The following is a 16,452-nucleotide window of genomic DNA, read 5'->3' as shown; positions in this document are numbered from 1 at the left end:
AAAATGGCATCGGAACACAATTGGCCCTTTTCAACTCGTACCTATGCCACGCGACTTGATCCAACTCAGTTTTTTAGCACCTACTCGGCTGGAGTCGAAAATGTGACGTCTACAGACTGCAGGCCACTGATTGGCCAGGGAGTGATGTCACTGGATGAGTCATGAAAGCCACACAAGCCTTCACAAGAACCCGGCAAAACCCATGCAATTTTAAATATAAAATATCTCTTTTTTATATGTCGTCAATGAGGTGAATTGCTGGATGTAAAGCCATACACCAAGCAGCAGGTATACCTTCGCCTCGATGTCCTAAATTGTTGTGTCATGTTTGTGTCACATTTGTGTTCCTATCATGACCCACATTGAGGGGTCATGGTCATGGTCTTCTAATATGCAAATAAGATTTCAGCATAAGTGTCAGGAGTGGGATTTGAACCCACGTCTCCTTTTGGAGACCAGAAGTCCCAGAAGTCCTTCTGCTAAGGAAGGAATCAAGCCTTGAGTCTGGCGCCTTAGACCGCTCGGCCATCCTGACACCACGCAGGAAAAACTTGTCCGCAGAGGGAAGCTTTCTGTTTGAGATGCGCCCTCACGGCTGGAAATACGAGGGAAAGGGTGCGGGAGAACGGGTGTCTGGAGAGTGGAGGAGGGGCTGGGTGAAAAAATATCTGAAAGAAGTCCCGAGCGAATGTTGCGCAGGTTTGGTTTCTCATAGATCGCTGCTCTGGAACATCCCAAGAACGTTTCAGTACTTTAGTGGGTGCATGAAGGTGGCTAAAGAAATGCTTACAAATAATTCATTTTTGACAAAGATTTGGTGCTCTCTTCACTCTCTCAGAGTTGGCTACTCACATGTTAGAAGTCTACGTCTATATTTAGAGATTTAGAATGGCCTCGGAACACAGTTGGCCCTTTTCAACCCGTGCCTACTCCACTAGACTTGATTCGACTCAGCTTTGAGTGTTTTCCATTAGGTAGTACCACCTGGCAGCAGGTACATTTTTAGTTCCTACTCGGCCGGGGTTCGAGCTGACTCGAGCCCAAACTGTCACGTCTACAGACTGCAGGCCACTGATTGGCCTGGGAGTGACGTCACTGGATGAGTCATGAAAGTCACTCCTTCACAAGAGCTGCCGCCATGTTTGAAAACCCAATTTTATAAAATGCGGTTTTATTTATTCTGTGAACGTCGAGTAGACATTAACTTTCTGTGTTCTCTCTGCAGCTACATCCAACACACGATACACAACTTGTTGGGTTCCATATTAAAAGGTTCACTTGTTCAACCTTGGCCCGCGGCTTTGTTCAATTTTGGCCCACTGTGTATTTGAGTTTGACACCCCTGATCTACGCTATTACGCGCTTTTAACAGTGTTACAGGAAGTGGACAACCCTGAACTTCCAGTGTTCCAGCTGACTGATGCGTTTTAGATCAAAACGGCCCACCTGGCAGACACATTCACGCCGTACATTGAGACGAAAAGCGGATGCAGGGACCCGAATCAAACGTCATGCAGTGCAAAGACGCTCTGGATGCTTTTGTGCACAAACTGGAGTACAGAGCTGCAAAAATGTCAAATGGGGACTTGCAGCATTTTCCACTTCTGTTGAAGCAGTCTGTTGGCACTGTCAGTGCGTCTTTACGCACAGAGTTCACCCGGCACATGAAGCTGCTCCGTGAGGAGGTTAAGAGCCGCTTTGCCGACATCGACGACTATTTGTCAAAAGACTATTTTCTAGCTTTAATACTGTCATGCTAGCTGTAACACTGTCATGCTAGCTTTAACACTGCCATCCCAGCTGGCACACTGTCATGCTAACTGACATACTGTCATGCCAGCTGCCACACTGTCATGCTAGCTGTAACACTGTCATGCTAGCTGACACGAGTTTCTATCATTCGGTTTGTTTATGTGCTTTACCTGTCATCAAAACTTGGGGATCCAGTGTGTGATTTAATGCAGTAAATACAATCATAATGAAGCTATTCCTCCAGTCATACCAAAAACACTCGTTAGCAACAGATGCTAAGAAACAATGCTTTCTCATGAACAATGACGAAACAAGCCACAGATTTACACAGCATAACTTGTAGTAATGACTGTGTACCTTTTATTACAGCGTTAAAACATTAATCTTATTAATTAATTGCACTTACATTTAGCTACATCTTTATCTGAAACATGCTGATTAGTAACATGAACACACAGAGAGCGGGACACAGATTGGTTTAAATTGAAACTTTTGAGAGACCTTTTTATTTTAAACTTTGTTGAGGTAAACCTGTGCCTCTTTCCGAGTCCGTTGATGCAGTGAAGGAGGAAGACAGATGCGACGATATAAAAATCAACACAGTTTTATTTGCGCAGTTTGCAAAGTGCGGAGAGCAGTTCAGTACACCACATGCGAACAGCACAAAGTACGGAAAAACTCTGTCTTTGTCTAGGAGTGTGATGTTATATACACTTGTATTCAGTCTCCTCCTTATGAGATGTGTGTGCGTCAATATCTTGTCTCTTCCTCTATGTGTGTGCGTGTGTGTGCCTGTATAAGGAGTTACTTTCAGAAGACCGTTGTGTGTGCGGTCCTAGTTTCACCACATGTTTTTCTCAGAGATATCTCCTTATAAAGCTGCTGTTCAAGCACAGAAATGAGCAAGCCGGTTATACATGATATCACCTTATACAGCTATCCTCACTCACAATACCCCCTTTTGATCTCTATTAAGAGATCACACAAATAGTTGAGTAACAATACATGACTAAAAATAAATTGAAAAACCCCACGTTGATAACAACAAGATGATCACACAATCTCCGACATTCTGATGATATCATCTTCATTTGTATCAGGATCGGGAGGGTTCAGCAGTGACATTACCAAAGGGGAGGGAGCCTTCCCCTCTATAGTGGTAGTTATAAGTATAATGGCAAGTGAACGGATACATGGGATACAGCAGCAAGAGAGATACAAAAAGTGACATTATCAGAGTCTTCCATTTCCCAAACACCTTGGTCAGCCATTCATCCAGCGGATTGTCAATCCCAGAGTGTTCATGCATTATTTTAGAGACTGGGTTCACATAACCAGAAGATCAGGGGGACAATCACGCACGTGATGGCTGCACAACATGTGAGAATTTTCCAACTCCCAAACAATAACATTCTAATATGTTTCACTGTGTCTCAAGTATGATAAAAATAGCAAGCAAAACTTTCTTGGTAAGTCAGACCTTATCTATCAGGGTGCTCTAGGCGGGGTTACCCCTAGAGGAGCTTAAAACCTTATAGTTTGTCAACATTACCCAACTCCTTAGCAAATAGCAAACCTTAACATGATTATAATTTGGTATGACCTGTAAGAGCAAGTTTAAGCAAAGCCCAAGCAAACACGATTGTGATTAAAACAAATCCAAAAATAACACAATTCAACTGAAATGCCGTCATCTGGAGTCGTTCTTCGGAGGAGATTTCACTTTCTCCCGATGAGGGTTGAGTTGGAGTCCTGCTCGTCAATGATGTCGTTGCAAGGAGGCAGAAGTGTACTACTTCTGCTTGCAAAATGCCACCAGGGGATTATTCTGCCCCTTGTTGGTTGGTGGTCTTTTCCTCTGTACCAGCCGGTACAGTGTGCAAATCTTTCAGCGCCTGGTGAGTCGCTGCTAGGGAGCGTTGAGGTTCCTCGGCTGCCGCACACTGGCTCCAATGGAACCACGTATCACCTTTCCCTTTGACTCGGACTGCGTGGGAGGTCCTCTCGGTCACCTGATAGGGCCCTGTCCACCTTGGCTCCGACCACTTTCTTTTGATGACCCTCAGCAATACCCACTCAGCCTCTGGAGCCGGCGCTGGTTGGCCCTCTCCTCTGCTACTCGCCACCTGCTTTGAAAATTCTGCAACGAGACTTTGGAGTTCATGGAAATACATTTTGTGAGTTAGGTGTTGTTCAATATGTCCTGTTCCTGGCAACTTAGATTGAGGTCCAGGAAAAGCTCTCCCTGTCTGGAGCTCATGTGGTGTAAACCTTGTGGACTGATTAACAGAGCTCCTGATGGACATTAAGGCTAAGGGCAACGCATCTAGCCAATTCATTTTGGTCTGTGCACAGATTTTAGCCAATTTGCTCTTCACTGTCTGATTCATTCTCTCCACCTTACCCTGTGATTGTGGATGGTAGACAGTACCAAACTTGTGTTTTAGCCCTAGCATGGCCTCAACCTGTTGCAAATCTTGGTTTTTGAAGTGAGTGCCGTTGTCGGACCTGATCCTTTCTGGAAATCCATGCCTGGGGATATAATGGTTGATCAGAAATTTTATTACCGACTTACCATCCTCTTTCTTGGTAGGCCATGCTTCAGGCCATCCTGAATATGCGTCCACACACATCAGAATATACCTATACCCTTTCACCGGTGTGATCATGTCTGTGTAATCAATGATGATTTCTTTCCCTGGCTTTACCTCCAATGGATAACGTCCAGGGTGTGGTTTCACTGTTGGTCTGACATTGTACTTTAGACACTCCTCGCATGACCCCACAAAATGTTTGGCCATGTCCTTTAGGTATGGATGCCACCAGTGCTCTAGATTTCTCATCATTTGAGCTACCCCCACATGTCTGATGGGTTTGTTTGTTGCGGTTAGAAATCCAGCCCTCAACCACTGTTTCAGTTCCACATGTACTGCTCCTGCTGCATAGGCTGAATCTGTGTAAATGTTTACTTCCTGCCCTTCCCCTAGCCTCAGTGCTGCTATTACTGCCAATACTTCTGCTCTTTGTGCTGACTGCTGTCCTTCCAGTCTCTCTGTTTGTCGTGTGATCAGTTCCCCTTGCACGTCTTCTACAACTGCATATGCTGCTTTCAGTCCTTCTCGTTCATCCCTGAAGCAACAGCCGTCTGTGTACAGTTCTCTGGCCCCTGGTATCGGTTCTGTTTGTAGGTCCAGTCGTACTTTCTCCTCTTTCTGCACTCTGTCCGTACACTCATGTGGCTCACCTGTTCCTAGCTGATCTGCCATGTTTATGCCTTCATGAGTGAAAGTCAGGTTTGGTGCCTCGAGAATTTTGCTCAGTCGTCTTTGTCTCAGAGCAGTCAGCGTAAAAGTCTGTGAGTTCACATAGGCCACAACGCTATGTGTGGTCAGAATGTGCAGTTGATGTCCCATGACAATGTGTGCAGTTTTTTGAATGAGCTTTGCTATCCCTGCTGCCTGTTGTGTACACATAGGATGGCGCTTTTCCATATTGTCTAGCATCACACTGATATACATTAGTACTACTCTCTCACCCCCTTTTCTCTGGAACAGGACGCCATTAGTGCAAAGTTCTGTTCCAGAGACATCCAAGTAGAATGGTAAGCTATAATCGGGTATAGCTAGGTCTGCTGCTGTGGAGAGGGCCTGTTTTAGTGCAATAAAGGCTTCCTCCGCCTCCTGAGTCCAATTCAGGGTCGCTGACAGGTTGCGCATGCCTTGTTCTTTCACTAGGGCCCGCAGAGGTCTAGTTAAGCCGGTGTAATTGGCTATGTAAGTCCTACTATAGCCCGTCAACCCTAAGAAAGACAACATGTCCTTTACCTTCACTGGCTTAGAGTGATGGAGAATAGTAGACCTGTGCTGAGGGGAGAGCCCTGCTCCTTTTTGGGAAATTTGCCTGCCCAAAAACGCTACCTGCCGCCGTGCAACCTGAAGTTTGGCTTTGCTGACCTTGAACCCTGTTCTTGCAAGATGTAAAAGGACATTTTTAGTTGCTTCCAAACACAGAGCCGCAGTGGGCGCTGCCAACAACAAATCATCTACATACTGAACGAGAGTCACCTGCTCTGGTAGTGGGCAATCACTCAGGATATCTTTTAAAACCTGGTTAAAAATCCCTGGGGACAAAGCGAACCCTTGCGGCAGCCTGGTGTACTGTAGCTGCTTGTGCTGATACGAAAACGAGAAAATGTGCCTGCAGTCTTCCGCCAAGGGAAGACAAAAGAATGCATTAGCCAAGTCAATGCAGGTAAACCACTAAATTTTCCTGATACCAATCTGTCTGTAACCCATCATAAAATAGAGTAACATGGGGGGAATCTGGAGGTGAGACATAGGGTTCGAGTTGGGAAATCCAGGGTTTCCACTGGAGGTAAGCCGAGAGGATACCACGCCGCTCAGATGTTTCCGGCTGTAATAGACCCCAGTATATGTCCGCGTATTGTTCATTCACTGGCTGCACAAGATATTGACCAGTGATGTTCTCCATCGGTCCAGAGCACGGCAAATGAGATCCATCAGGCATGACAACAACCAGGCCATCGGCGCTGCAGAGTATCGTGGCCCCCAGTTTTATCAGGAGATCTCTTCCCAGCAAGTTCATCGGTACAGAAGGTGAATGTACAAATGGATGTGTCACAGTCTGTTTTCCCACCTGGGTGAGTAGCGGCTTAGTGAACGGCAGTGTCTTTTTCTCCCCAGAGAAGCCCATAAGCGTGATGGTATGCGATGACAGGGAACCAGCTGGTACAACTTTCAATGTGGAACATGTGGCTCCAGTGTCAACCAAGAAAGGCAGATCTTTTTTCTCAATCTGAACTGACAGCATCGGTTCTGCCGTAGTGATGCTGTCTGAGAGTCTCTGTGGGGTGTGTCAATATTGACCGGACTGGTCAGAGTTCTCCCCATTGTCCCACAATGGGAACTGACCAGCAGCAGCTGCTCCCCAAGGCTGCTGAGGATACATAGGTGCAGTAACAGGAGGTCCGGAGCCGCGACCCCTGCCTCTCCCAGGAGGACCACTATCCACACCTTTCTGTGCTCTTGGATTATGTGGGCAGTTTCTTATCCAGTGATTAGGATCTCCGCAGAGATAACAACAACGAGTCTCCCCCGACTGTCCTCTTCCTGTACCGCCCCTTAGTCCCCGACCTCTTCCCCCAAAGCCTCCACCCCGCATTGGTCTTCCCCCATGTCTTCTCCCGCCTGATGGGGGCTGCGGTACCCATGGTGGGACCGGAAATAAATCAGGAACCTGTGGTGGCTCGGCAGCTAACATGACCTTCGCAGCTTCCCCTTTTTGTTTTTTATTTTTATCATTACATTTCTGTCTAGCTTCCGTTAACTGTAATTTTAACAGCTGAACCTGCAATTCTTTTAAGTCATCCTGTTCCTTCTGCGTATTATCTTGTGCACGGGTGAGATGGTGAATTAAGTGTTTCTCCCAGACATGTGATTCAGCACCGAGCATGTCCGGGTTATTAACCATGGCTATTTTGACATTCTCCGGCACTCCATCCAGTATAGCCTGTCTAAACCACTCTCTCTGAGCTCCAGCTTTCCCTGGGTGGCATCCTGTGTGTTTCAACCATAAATCCTTGCTCTGATCCACATACTCCCTTGGATTCTGTTTGGGGTCCCATCTCATCTTTGGCATTACGGTGGCGTTAGGTAGTGGATATTTTTCTCTCATTGCTTTCCCTATTTCAGTGCTATGATGCGTGAAGGGGGTGCCATCTGTCACCCTGTCTGTATGAGCGATAGTCTCAATTTCTCTCATGTCCCCACCCGTCATGCATCGTCCTGCAATAGCTCTAAAGTCCCCTAATGCCAATTTCTGTCCTGCCGTCAGAGAATCCAATTTGCTGAGCCACAAATTTCCACCCTCGGCTACAGGTGGTAATTTCTCCACTATGGCCTGTATGTCCCCTATAGTAAATGGTCGGTACTGGTCACCTTGTCCTGGTACTGCTGTTAGTGGGTACATTGTGACCGGAAGGATTGTCCCACCACGTCGGCGCTGGCTAACTCTTCTGCCTATCGTATCTGTCAGTTCCTCTGCCACCTTCATTCCTTTCTCTACACTTCTCACCAGTCCGTCCCTTTTTTGACAGAGCTCTTCTATCTCTCTCCGACATAACTCATCTAGCTCTCTCTCTTTCCTGACGGCTGAATCTTCCTCCTCTTCCCTCCATGATCCTGCCAAGCTAAAACTTACTGGTACTTCTTGTCTTTCACCTTCCCACTGTCCCTTTCCTTGAAAAGAAGCTGTCCCTGCTGCTTCTGCTTCCTCCTCACAATCTGAAATCTCACTTCCCCTCATGACCTGCCTCCGTGGCTGTGGTGTGACTTTTCGTTTTACCGTGTGCTGTGGAGCCTGTTCTCTTGCCTGTCTCTGCGAGAATGGGTCTGGGGGCGCCGAAAGGCTATCACCTGTGAAGGGGTTATATGAGGATTTGGACGTCGTCCCTGTCCTTACGGACGTCTCAGAGATTGATGCTGTAGGAGTGGCTGCACCTGCTTCAGTCACACTGTCACTTACAAGTGTCTCTTCTGAGGCTCCAACCTGAAGTGTACCACTAGTCACATATAGTGTGGGATATAACCCTGGTGTCGGTGCAGCAGGCGGTGCATATGGAGGTGGGCATGTAGGAGTGTCAGGTGCAGTTACCATTTGTTTGCCTCCTGGTTTTCCTGCGTTCTCATGGAGATGTCTCACACTTTGCCAGAAGACCGCCAGCTCAGACCAGCCCCGTCGTCGCTCCTCCTGCTCTTGTCTCCTTTTTTAATTTCGAACGTTGCAGCACACCTGCCTTTTGTCCCTGCTCTGCCAGCTCTTCTTTCCTCACCTTACATTCTTTCTCCTTTTCCCACAACCAGGCCCCTAACGGACCGGGGTCTGACATTTTCTTGCCCTTATATCTCACCAATTGTTCCACTTGTCCCTTCATGTCGGCTAATTTCCTGTCCCTACCCTTTTTAGGTAACACTGCCCCTGCTGCTTTTAACGTATTCTCTAACTGCAGCTCGAGGGGCCTCCAGGCACCCGTACCTGGGCCCCATCCCCCATCATCTATTTCCCTGTCAAACTCTCCCTCCATTTTACTTCTCTTTTTCTAAATTCTGAGGCCAGCCGGTTTGTATGACGTACGTCCGAGCAACAAGCCTTGTAAGGTGATGATTTATTAACGGCCAGTCAGTTTGTATGGCATAACACCCGAGCAACTGACCCTTTTGACAAACCAAGCCACTTATGTTAGCACCGCTAGGTTTCGATGGCTCAGACAGATTACGTTATCACCGTTAGGTTTCCTCTGTCTGATTGTCGAGTTTGTCAAGACACCGTTTTATGTACCCATTCACCTTTAGACACCTCAGAATTTTATTCTTCCCACAGCCCGCTTCTCCTTATTTCTCTCAAACAAATACAAAACACACAAAACACGTTAAAATCTTCACACACTCTTTCAAAATGCACTTATAGAAAAAATACCTCAGGAACCCTGTTCCTGTACTCTAGTATAGGGGACTCTAGCCCCAAACAGACTTCAAGAATTTATGAGGAGTATAACCTCAAGGGACTCTAACCCAACTCCGTAGAGTATACTACTTTAGGGGACTCTAACCCCAAACAGACTTCAAGAATTTATGAGGAGTATAACCTCAAGGGACTCTAACCCAACTCCGTAGAGTATACTACTTTAGGGGACTCTAACCCCAGGGACTCAAACCCAGTAGAATTCGGGGTGTCTTCACCTCCCCGGGACTCTAACCCAGCAGCCTCTCAGGCTTCCGGTTCCTCGTCAGGCAACCGGTGGGGTCCGCCACGACCAAAGACAGTCTGTTTTATCCTCTTTTATATTCACTTTTCTCTTATAGTTTCACACAGTTATCGACATTAATTCTTATCGTCTTTTGCTGATTCAATCACCAGTTTCAGGACAGGACACGTTGTTTTAAGATATTCAATGTGCAGAGTTTGATAAAACAGGTTCTGCTTACCTCTGTGTTAACGTGCCGGCTTGTGTCCCGTCTCTGTCACCGTGAAGGAATCTTTTATCCGAATGAACTCCGTCCTCTCCTCACCACATCCCGAACGAGCCCCCAAAATTGTTGAGGTAAACCTGTGCCTCTTTCCGAGTCCGTTGATGCAGTGAAGGAGGAAGACAGATGCGACGATATAAAAATCAACACAGTTTTATTTGCGCAGTTTGCAAAGTGCGGAGAGCAGTTCAGTACACCACATGCGAACAGCACAAAGTACGGAAAAACTCTGTCTTTGTCTAGGAGTGTGATGTTATATACACTTGTATTCAGTCTCCTCCTTATGAGATGTGTGTGCGTCAATATCTTGTCTCTTCCTCTATGTGTGTGCGTGTGTGTGCCTGTATAAGGAGTTACTTTCAGAAGACCGTTGTGTGTGCGGTCCTAGTTTCACCACATGTTTTTCTCAGAGATATCTCCTTATAAAGCTGCTGTTCAAGCACAGAAATGAGCAAGCCGGTTATACATGATATCACCTTATACAGCTATCCTCACTCACAACTTGCAGCACAAAAATAAGTTTATCAAATAAGTCTTTAAAGGTTTTTCTTAAAATATGTGTGTAAAAACATGAGCCTTGTATTTAGTGTGGTGCATAAACCCAATAACCCAAAGATTCGGTACAGCAAATAAAAACAGGAGATGTTGAATAAAGTGATTCAGCTGAGTAATTAAACCATCTTTAGACATTTTAAGACGATAAATAAGAGTCATTAAAATAATTTAGATGACATTTCAGATTTCCATGAAGTGAGACAACAAATGACTGAAAAAGACATTCAAATATAAGTTTTTATATTTTTATTTAAATTGTATTAAGGTTGCAGAACATTTTGAAAACACATTTAACAATTATGTAAGAAAAAAATGATAAAAATGAATGTAAAAGTATTGAAATGTAAAATTCTAATGAAACTTGTAAAATTCTAAGATCTGAAGTTCTAGGATCTGAAGTTCAAGGATCTGAAGTTCTAAGATCAGCATCTAAAATTGTAAAAGCACATTGAGTAATATTGAACATGTGAAAATATTCATAAAGAATGTTGCAGGGAACCGGAGAACCCAGAGAAAACCCCTTCTAAGAAAGAAAGAAATCTGTAACTTATGTGAAAGCGTCCGAGCTACAGAATTTGAACTTTGTTGTGAACTCTGAAGGGCTTCATGATGGAGCTGCCCAGAGACGAGAAGAATCCTTTCCGGTCGTCAGGTCTTTTAGATATTTGCTCCACGAAACAGTCGATGATAATTTCGTCACATAATGGTTGTTCTATGTCCAGGAACATCAGTGTAATCAGGTGTGGACAGGCAGTACGTTTACACAGGTCCATGCAGATGGTACGATCAAGGTGTTTAAAGGTCTCTGGTGGGATATTAAAGTCCTTTTTCTCGGCTTCGGCCATCATTCTTTCATGCAGCCGCTTGACGATAGCTTCAAAGTTTTCTGCTTTGTATTTTATGTTTGCTTTTCTGAAGAGATGCAAAATCACCGTGTTCACAAGTATTTCAATAGACAGTTTGCATCTTTCCTCTCTGTCTCTTCGAATTTGTACGTGTTTGTCATCAGATCTTAAAGAAGCCTCTGAGCTGTATTTCGGAGACTCCCTGATGTCGCTGGTGGTGAACTCTGAGCTCTGAGCAACCTCCATCTCACTGACAGGAGACGATTCAGAAACCTTGTCCTGAGATTTCTGGTTGTGAGGCATCAGTTCACTGAAAGTGGATGTTTGTGATGATATCTGGTGAGGTACACATAGACATTTGTGTGACTTTGGGGTGTTTTTGTCTTTATATGAGAATCTTTGGAAGAATGAAGGTTTCTTAGTGATGTGTTTCTTGAATGAGCAGGCAATTACTCCATCTGCAAATGGCTTCTTTGAGCTCATACATACCTCAGCAATAAGTTGTGGGAAGGACACACTTCTACAAAGGTCTCTGTAAACATCTTTTTCAAGATTTTCAAACTTTTCTTCTGGGATAGTAAAGTCTAATTTCTCAACTTCAGGCCAGATTCTCTCCATCAGCCGGCATTTTAGAGCTTGAGTGTCTTGTTGGGGGCATGCCATCGTTGCTTTCCAAAAGATGTAAAGAATTAGATCCTCCACAAATGTTTCCACCAATATTTTGCACCTTTCTTCTTTTTCTTGTTTGTTCTGTTGACATTTATCATCGACTGCTTTTAACTCAATGACCTTGTCTATAATGATATCTAAAGACTCCTGTTTCATGGACTCCACAGGAGTGAAGGTTGGAGATGTTGCTTGTTGTTCTGAGATAAAGTCCAACTCAGCCAAAGATTCCTTTTTTGTTGGGGACTCAACATTTGAAACGTCCATGCAACATGGAAGCAGTCCCTTCCTCGTGCTTCTTTTGCATTTCTCCTCACTAACTGGAGCAGCTTTTTCTTCCTGTTTCATGGACTCCACAGGACTAAAGGATGTTGCTTCTTCTTGAGGGATGATGTCCACCTCAGCCAAAGATTTTTCCTCTTGAATTACTTGGGACTCCACATGGGGAATCTCCTTTGTTTTGTCCTCAGGTTTGATTTCCTTTTTCCCTTTAGGACAAGAAAATAACCTCTGAAACAAGCTTTTCTTTTTCTTTGGAGGCTCTTTGTCCTTCTCTTCACTGATGGGAGCAGCTTGTTCTTCCTGTTTGATGGACTCCACAGGAGTGAAGGATGTTGTTTGTTCTTCAGGAATAAAGTCCATCTCAGCCACAGATTCCGTTTTTATATGGGACTCCACATTTGAATCGTCCATGCAACATGGAAGCAATCCCTTCCTCATGCTTCTTTTGCTTTTTCTTATCTTTTTGCTTTTTTCTTCACTGACTGGAGCAGCTTGTTCTTCCCGTTTCACTGACTCTACAGGAGTGAAAGATGTTGCTTGTTCCTCTGAGATAACGTCCATCTCAGCCAAAGATTCCTTTTTTATTGGGGACTCCACTTTTGAATCGTCCATGCAACATGGAAGCAGTCCCTTCCTCGTGCTTCTTTTGCTTTTCCTGGTCTTTTTATATTTTTCTTCTGTGGTGGGAGCAGCTTGTTCTTCCCGTTTGATGGACTCCACAGGAGTGAAGGATGTTGTTTGTTCTTCAGGAATAAAGTCCATCTCAGCCACAGATTCCGTTTTTATATGGGACTCCACATTTGAATCGTCCATGCAACATGGAAGCAGTCCCTTCCTCATGCTTCTTTTGCTTGTTCTTTTCTTTTTGCTTTCTTCTTCACTGACGAGTGAAGCTTGTTCTTCCCGTTTCACTGACTCTACAGGAGTGAAAGATGTTGCTTGTTCCTCTGAGATAACGTCCATCTCAGCCAAAGAGTCCTTTTTTATTGGGGACTCCACATTTGAAACGTCCATGCAACATGGAAGCAGTCCCTTCCTCGTGCTTCTTTTGCTTTTTTTTGTCTTTTTGCTTTCCTCTTCACTTATGGGAGAAGCTTGTTCTTCCTGTTTCATGGACTCCACAGGAGTAAATGATGTTGGTTGTTCATCAGGAATAACGTCCATCTCAGCCAAAGAGTCCTTTTTTATTGTGGACTCCACTTTTGAAACATCCATGCAACATGGAAGCAGTCCCTTCCTCGTGCTTCTTTTGCTTTTCCTGATCTTTTTGCATTTTTCTTCTGTGGCGGGAGCAGCTTGTTCTTCCTGTTTCATGGACTCCACAGGAGTAAATGATATTGGTTGTTCTTCAGGAATAACGTCCATCTCAGCCAAAGAGTCCTTTTTTATTGGGGACTCCACATTTGAATCGTCCATGCAACATGGAAGCAGTCCCTTCCTCGTGCTTCTTTTGCTTTTCCTGGTCTTTTTGCTTTCATCTTCACTGACGGGAGCAGCTTGTTCTTCCTTTTTCATGGACTCCACAGGAGTAAAAGATGAGGCTTCTTCTTGAGGGATGATGTCCACCTCAGCCAAAGATTCCTCCTCTTGAATTACTTGGGACTCCACATGGGGAATCTCCATTGTTTTGTCCTCAGGTTTGATTTCCTTCTTCCCTTTAGGACAAGAAAATAACCTCTGAAACAAGCTCTTCTTTCTTTTTGGAGGCTCTTTGTCCTTCTCTTCACTGACGGGAGCAGCTTGTTGAGATGCGACGGGTCCCTGCTCAGTCTCTGTAGCTGATGTTTCATCACATTCTTTGACTCTTTTACTTTCCCTGTCAGTGGTTTCCTCCTCGTCCTTGTCCTGGTTTTCATCCATAAAGGGTGGCTCCTGCATGTTCTCATGTGCAGATTCAAGGTGAGCCTCTGTTCCTTTGGACTGCACTTCTTCATCGTCCAACACGACGGGATCCTTTCCACTGGTTTGTTTTACACATGTATGTGCTTTGCACATGCCGGCAAAGATTTTCCTGAATAGGATGCATGATTTACCTTTCATCCCGTCACTTTCTTTGACTGGAGAAGCAGACTCTCCAGCGATGCTTCCAGACTGAATCCTGTCTGTTACCTCTTTGACAAATAAGCTTGTCAAAGAGCTGGAATCCAGGAGTTGGTCGTCATCTTTAATGTCCATGACCTCCGCTAAAGTTTGAGGAATAGTGTCGCGTATGGTGGCCGACACTTCTTCTTTGGAAATGTTATTTTGGCTTCTGAGTTTCTCCTGGAGCCTCTTTGAAATGAGTAATACCACTTCTCCTATCAGATCTTTTATGATGTTTTTGGTCTCAACATCAGGGTTACCGGACATCAGATTCACCCACTGGTTCTGTGTTATCCTGCCAAAGCAGGATTCAACCAGTGGTTGAACTGTGGATACAGAATTAACCTCCGGGGCCTCTTCAATCTTTAAACTGCTTGTTCCTTCCATGGTAATTGTTGTACTTGTGGTTTTAAAATGTTTGGGTAAATCCTTTTCGTCACTTGGTCGAGTTTTCACGAACACGAGTGTTAGCACGCTGGAGAAATTAGGAAATGTTTATCTGACTGAACACCTGTTAGTAACTTCTGATATGACATCACTGACATCAAAGATCAGCCAGTGACATCATTGGTGGATAAGCCCCGCCCACAGGAGATGATGTAACTTTGACAGCATTGCCAGGTGATGTAATTTCCATCATATTCTATAAGCCCCGCCCACTTACTGTTGCTAAGTTACAGGTACAATTTTCAACCACCATGAATAATTGAAAAACAAACATAAACAAGTAAACAAAAATATAGCTTCCTTTTGTTTACCTGACACTTTATATCCACTTTTACACAGTGTGTTGTTCTACCTTTGCTCAGATACTCAGTAGACAATGATTGTGAACAAAATAATATAAACATTGCATATTAATTATTCTCTTTTGCCCAAAATCTAATTCACACACATAATTGTATAGTTTTAGGCTCCATCTGACACCTCCCTAAATCAACTTGTGTGAGATTTTGTGATTTATTTTCATCAACCAGCTGCTAAATTTAAATGCTCTCCACAGTTTCTGGAAAACATCTTCATATAAGCTTTCAAAGAAGATAATTAGTGCACATTTACATGAATAAAACTGAAATATTATATGGGATAAAATAGGTAAATGATGAAATAGTCCAAGCATGTGAACCTTTTCTTTGATATTTCTGACTTTTTTCACTGCTTGTTTCAGGTTCTTTCAGAACATTTCTTTTGGATTATGGGCAGAACTTTAATTCATGTGTTCCAAATTCTTATTATGGGATGCAGGTTTTTTCCTTCCCATCAAAATAATTCTTATAAATAATTCTTTGTTATCTTGCCTGTGTGCTTCGGGTCGTTGTGTTTTTGGAAGATGAACCTTCGCCCCAGTCCGAGGTCCAGAGCGCTCTTAAGCAGTTTATCGTGAAGAATGTCTCTGTGCATTGCTGCATTCAGCTTTCACTCGACCCTGACAAGTCTCCCGGTCCCTGCCGCTGAAAACGTCCGCACAGCATGATGCTGCCACCACCATGCTTCACTGTAGGGATGGTAGTAGCCAGGCGATGACCATTGCCTCGTTTTCACCAGACATAACAGTTAGCATTCAGGCCAAAGAGTTCAATCTTTGTTTCATGAGACCAGAGAATTTTATTTCTCATGGTCTGAGAGTCTTTCAGGTGCCTTTTGACAAGCTCCAGGCAGGCTGTCATATGCCTTTAATGAGGAGTGGCTTCCGTTTGGTCACTCTACCATACAGGCCTGATTGGTGGAGTGCTGCAGAAATGTCTGTCCTTCTGGAAGGTTTCTTCTCTCTCCACAGAGCAATGCTGGAGCTTTGTCAGAGTGACCATCGGGTTCTCTGTGTTCTCCCTGACCAAGGCCCTTCCGCCCTGATCGCTCAGAGTGGACGAGCGGCCAGCTCTTGGAAGAGTCCTGGTGGTTCCAATTAAGAATGATGGAGGCCACTGTGCTCATTGGGATCTTCAGTGCTGCAGCAATTTTATGCTAACATTTTTGCAATGGAAAATTGTTCTTATAGGAAATCTGCAAAGTATGTGTCAAGGTCCATCTGCACATTCTGCAACATTTTAAAATACTTTTAACATGTCGATAAATCAGAATCAGAATAAACAAATACAGATATATTATGAAACATTTAAAGCTCTCATTTCAATCTAAATCTTCAACTATGACTAAATTAAACTTAAATAACACTTTATATTTACATATGTGAATTTCCATATCTAGATCTATTCAGATTACACAGA

General features: G+C 44.3%; 1 non-coding gene across 1 annotated transcript; it reads right to left on the bottom strand.

Annotated features, from left to right (window-relative positions):
- Nucleotides 1-415: 415 nt before the first annotated feature.
- Nucleotides 416-535, bottom strand: trnal-caa (transfer RNA leucine (anticodon CAA)). Its single transcript has 2 exons — nucleotides 498-535; nucleotides 416-461 (listed from the first exon to the last, which is right to left on the bottom strand). It is a non-coding gene; the product is annotated as a tRNA-Leu (tRNA).
- Nucleotides 536-16,452: the final 15,917 nt, after the last annotated feature.

Source organism: Leuresthes tenuis, unplaced genomic scaffold (genome assembly GCF_036924035.1).
Source record: "Leuresthes tenuis unplaced genomic scaffold, fLeuTen1.0.hap1 SCAF_5, whole genome shotgun sequence".
Taxonomy (NCBI): domain Eukaryota; kingdom Metazoa; phylum Chordata; class Actinopteri; order Atheriniformes; family Atherinopsidae; genus Leuresthes; species Leuresthes tenuis.
Note: the sequence above shows the minus strand (reverse complement) of the source record. Positions and strands in the feature narration are given on the sequence as shown.